Source organism: Dermacentor variabilis, chromosome 5 (genome assembly GCF_050947875.1).
Source record: "Dermacentor variabilis isolate Ectoservices chromosome 5, ASM5094787v1, whole genome shotgun sequence".
NCBI lineage: Eukaryota > Metazoa > Arthropoda > Arachnida > Ixodida > Ixodidae > Dermacentor > Dermacentor variabilis.
This window is the reverse complement of record NC_134572.1, coordinates 116,223,679-116,229,687: the sequence shown is the minus strand read 5'-3', so window position 1 is coordinate 116,229,687 and position 6,009 is coordinate 116,223,679.

Here is a 6,009-nt window from a genome sequence, read left to right as displayed (position 1 = left end):
ATGTCACAGGCTGAATTATGTTCATTAATAATAATAAAAATAAAGACAGGATTTCACCTGACATGTGGACTTGTGCAACCCGTCGGAATCGTAGACTAATTTCCAATGAATCAGTTTCTTTCAAGCAGCTGTATTAAGAAATTCAGTTGCCTCTAATTAAACTGCACACTTTAACATGCTGCCCACATATGACTCGTGCATTTGAACGTTTCTTGGCATATAACACTTTCGGGCACTCGCTTTAAGAAATTTTATTTAATTAGCATTCGTTGCCTTCTTTTTTGACATTCTCTTCCTGTCTATCGAATCTATCTATCTAGCTGGCTAGCAAGCCCGTTATGCCAGCCCAGTGCCCCTAGTTGTCTACTACACCCTTTAAAAAGTTTGCATCCTTTGGGGTGTATCGTGTTCCACAGCAATAATCGTCATGTCTTGCTTGCATTTCCTTTCTTTAATGCTGCGAGCCCGATACTTCCAAGTCACGAATGGCATACACATTATCAGCATGACATATCATTCTCGACAGGAAAGTAGTTAGCGCAATGCTTTCAAGAAAGGAAGTGCAAGCAAGGCAGCTTACTATTATTGTTGTGGGACAAATATACACCCCAAATGGTGCAGCTGTTTGAGTAGCTTGGGACACTAGGTACGGTTGTGATGCCATCATAGTCGTGGTGCCATCATGGTCCTTACATCATCATCATTTCTGCTTAGTCATCTGACTCTCATCATGCCCTCGATGTCATGCCTTTAACATCCCAGTGGTTCAAGTTGTCAAATAGCTTGCGCTACTAGGCATGTGCTCATTGCATTGTCATCATTCCAACTTTGTCATTGGACTCTGGTCATGCCATTGTCATCACTCCATTGTCATAGGCTAGCAGTCATGGTCATACTATCATAGTGGTACTGTTGTGGTTGTTCCATTGTCACAATTATAGCTTCCATCCAATTTTCGTCAGGCTGTCATGCCATCACCACACAGACGTCATACCATTGTCATCATACTGTTGTGGTCATCCCATTGTCCTCGTATTGTTATTTCATCATCGGCATTGCATAATTGCAATACAGTCGACTTCATACATTCATTGTCACACTGTCGTCGTGATACTTATTTTTTCATCTGACTCTCATCATACTGTCATCATCACGCTATGTTTGAAACACAGTCGTCGTCATACTATTGTCATCACACTTTTGGCTTACCATCGTAATCGCTTCATAAATGTCATACCATTGTCAATGGGCCATCTTTGTCATACTGTCTTCGTTGTTCCATCTACATGATTCTTTCTTTGACATTCAATCATGATTATACTGCCGTTGCCTTGCCATCATCATCACTGTCTTGTCATACTGTAGAAATCATTCCATCGTCGGCATTCCAGCTTCATGCAGTCACAATTCTAGCTTCCATCCAATTTTCGTCATGTCATGCCATCACCATACAGACGTCATACCGTTGTCGTCAGGCCATTATCCTCATATTGTTGTCATTGTCGTCATTGCATAATTGCCATACAGTCAACTTCATGCATTCATTGTCACACTGTTGTGATACTTACTTTTTCATCTGGCTCTCATCATACTGTCATCGTCATGCTATGTTTGAAACACAGTCGTCTTCATACTATTGTCATCACACTTTTGCCTTACCATCGTCATCGCTTCATAAATGTCATCTGATTGTCGATGGGCCATCTTTGTCATACTGCCCTCGTTCCATCGTCATCACTGTCTTGTCGTGATACTGTCGGAATCATTCCATTGTCGGCGTTCCAGCTTCATGCAGTTGTCGCAAAGTTAAAACGCTACAGCTTTCTGTCCACCTGCTCCAAGGCATTTATGCGGCCACTTTGCTGCAGAAAAAGTAGTAGGTATATTGTATCTTTTCCCCACCCATCACCGCCTAGGTTACTGAGCCCAGAGCCATTCACACAATAAACACCGAGTAAATGACAAAACTGCAAGCGGAAAGATATCATTCAATTTCACCAGTGCGGCATACGCGAGTTTTATGTAGGGTTACTGTATAGGCTCCCTGTATAGGTTCCCTAAAGGGAGCGTATACAGTGACTATAGTTGTATGGGACTACGAGCGCCGCGGAGCAAATGAGCAAACTGCATGGTCCATGAACATACTTATGTTGACTGGGAATAAACTTAGGTCAAGGCACCTGACTTTCGACTTGGTCAGTTACCTTATCTTTTCACTTTTTGTAATATGCTACCTGACCATATGAGCTTTCGCTGAACTCTTGACTATGTCAACGATTTCCTCCTGGTACACTGCCGATCTCTGTACTCAAACATATAGCTGGTCTCCGGAGGAACATTGTAACCATGAGTGTTTGCCGTTATCAATGCGGTTACGGTACGCATCACGTTTTGCGGTACATGTGTATTTTCCCGTGTTATGAAAAAAGAAAACGAGATGTTCTAGTGGTGCATGCAGTTGCCAGACGGAATACTGACAAGTTCAAACCGGCTCAACTTCAGTCTTCAGCCCTTGACGTGCATTTTATTTCGAAGTCGGCATGACGAGGTTATGACGACTACAGAGGAGCTGCTCCAGCAACAGCCGATGGCGACACCACGAATGCACGTGAAGAATGTCATCTAAAACATCGCAGTTAGCCTTGTAATCCACCGTGACCGTGCCACGACTGGACGTAATACCACAGAACACCTATACATGGTAATACCTTGCGGTGCGGCCATTGTTTTCCATCGTTGCCAGATGGGAGAGCTCGAACGCATCACAGTTTTTAGACCTTCTTTAGTACCGGAGCATGCCAGCGTGAGGCACAGTTTCGCTATCGAAAGCTGCCTCATTTCTGCATTGGCAGCGTCTGCGATTAACAATGCTTTCTGCAAGGGTACGTGCACTACACCTCTTCAATTGGCGAAGAAATATACGTTTGCCGAGAGAACCAGCATTTTCTAGTAGGTTAATTTACTGATAAATGTTAGCTAACAGGAAATGGGTTAACTTTCACCGTGACCCTCTCGCGATAACAAATCGTCAGAAGTAGCATAGATCGTGGCCCATCAGGGGTAGTAGGACCTCTCCACATAGAAGGACCAGTAGACGATGTTGAAGAACCCAAAGCAGATGGGGAACATGTATCTGGCCACCCTCTCGAAAGCCTGAGACATCTTGATGTTGCGGTGTAGTTCCAGCTTGTTCTCCCGGTCCATGGTCAGCAGGAACGGGTCCGTGCGGCGCCCGTAAACCAGCCTCTGCGCCAGCAAAATGTTGAAGGATAACATAAACATGAAGCTTTAGTTCGGCACACATGTTATAAGTCTTATGTTATAGCTTCAAGCTTTATCACCCAGTTACACGGTACACAGCTGCAGCTTATTGGCTCAAGCAACCAAATAACTGGGATTATTGCAAGGTGATTTTTTTAGCTGCATCAAACTTAAAAAATGCCTGCGGCAGATAGTACAATTCTAACTTTTCAGCTAAATTACTCAATGAGGCAGCCATTCTACAAGAAATCAAAATGCTAAATTGAATATTTGACATAATTAGACTAATGAACCTTTTTAGTGAATTACTTCAGGGCACATATTTCAATTTACAATTTGTAGCCGGTGGGTTCACAAGGCCTATACTGCACTTTGAACAAATTTGCAGGACTGCACCAGTTCCCGGATATTCAGCTTTGAAGTGTCCTACAAAATGCATTGGCATTCCAGTTACTTTTTGTTGCACGGTCCAAAGGCTAACCAAGGCTAACCAAAAAATCAAAGGCTAACCAAGTGAAACCAAGACTCAACCAGGCTAAACCAAGCTTTCGCTTTGCATATCCAGGGTTAGCTGAGCTAAGCCGCAGCCATTTTTTTTTGCATCCAAACTCACTCCTCGTCTCGGGAGGCCTACTAGCCCTGCACGCGCGAGCCATGCATTCGCCTTCGAACAGGACATCACAACTACGGCGACGGCGGCGTTTTGCGCCTCGAGCATCCGAATAATTGCCATCGCAATAAAAAAACTGGCTTATTTATATTTTTTTACGCATGCTGGTTATACTGTTCACAGCTCGGCGTTCTGTCAGCTGAAGAGCTTTTAAATGAGAAAAAACCCTTTCAGTTATCTGGTACGCCATGACGATGACAGTAGATTGAAACAAGGAAACGGCACGTCATAGACGTATTGGGCTGTGTTAGTTGTAGAAGTATGGTGCTACAGTAGGATAGAAACACGGTGACACTGGCAAAATAATGAATTGTGTTGCTTACATTGAGTCAGCAATATCATGCCCAAAAGTGGCGCTTCCTTAATGAATGACGGGAAATTATTTAGTAGAAATTATGAGCCCAGTTCGTTCGCTCAGAATTGGGGCCTCTACGCAATAACTGCGGCTCTCCTGCAGGATAATAATTCGAAACAGTCCTCACTTTAATCGGTCTTCCTCCTTCCAAACTTGAATAACTGTTGTCCGTTATATTCGAACAGAAATGAATATTCGACAATTTCAAAGAGTGAGTTCTCGAGTCAAATATGAAACGAATAGCAAAGACTATCCCGATTCGTAATCAATATTTGGAACATGCGCTCATTCCTAATTAAGACATATCAAGCATTAACTCTAACCGCGTGCCTTAATTTTTATTTTCAATAAGGTTCTTACTCACTACACGCTAACCTCGCCTTCATTTCATAATCTTACGTGAACACAGATATTAATACACACTTGCCTGAACAAGCGGCGGTTGCGCGTGGATGTAGGGGTTTTAGCCTGAACGGCTATACGAAGGTGACTGTCTTATGCACGTAGGACAGTTGCCCAGACGATGCGCTGCCATTCCCGTTTCTTAGATGGCAGACAACAAAAGATCGGGTCCATGATCTGAAGTAATAGTTATGGAGGAAGGAAAAAGATAGGAGATATCGCAACGCGGCTGAAGCCAACCTGGTGGCCGAACACGTGATGCACGTCAGAATGTGCAGTTGGTTTTAGTGTTCCCGTTCTGCAGGCGGCGCCACGGCAGGGCAGTGAACAAACGCGCACTGAATAATAACTACTGGAGTACTACTGGTATAGTGCCTAGAATATACTATTCTAGGCACTATACTACTGGGAGCCAAATGTCTCAGCAAATGTCGATTCTTTCTCCGCGATCTCGACGCAAGAGGTCACGTGTTGGGCCACCTCTATGGTTTCATGGAGCGTTCGCTTGCCGAGGCTGTTGTTGTTGTAGCATGTCACACGTGCGGCTCTTACCCACGATGGAGGATTGACCAAGATATGGGTGGATTATTCCAAATTAATATGGAACATAAATTTACTAATACATATGGAATTAGCATTGAATAGTGTAGAATTACCTGTTAAAATAAAATCAGGAAGGTCATATGGAATGAGTAATACTCCCTCCTATATTTTGCTTCCTCCATGGTCATAGGAGACGCCACCGTCGAGACACTACCATCCATGGTGCTACCATCGGTTGTGCTCATGACTACTGTTGGCCTAAAGTCCCTTGATAATTTGAAAGTAACGACACTCTTTGAACTCTGCCGCCGCCGCGCGACATCCTCGCCTCCTCCTCGCCCCTTGTGCGTTCCCCGCGGCAACCAGTTTTGCCCCCGTTTTTCTGCACGACGATTGGTCTCCCTGCCGTTGCCCTTGGAAACGCGCGGATCTTGAGTTTTGCTTGTGTTTTTCTTTTTCGTTCGCGCCATTTTCCTCCTCAGCACGGCTGGCTCGGCGTAGCGAACATTGTACACGGTGTTTGCTGCTCTATGTTCTAGCACTTAGCCAGGCTGTCGCGCATATAACTGCAGCAAGAAGCCTGAAGATGGTTCTGCCGTTTTTATGATACCACAAGGAAAGCGGGACGGCTTGCGCAGGAAGCAGCGGCTGCATGACATTGGCCGAAAGAACTCTGTTCAGACAAAGAACAGCATTGTTTGCGAGCTGAGGCGTCTTTATTATAGCTCGTAGCAAAGCATCCTGTAATGCTGCATTTCTTTTTTTCATTCTTCCGGCC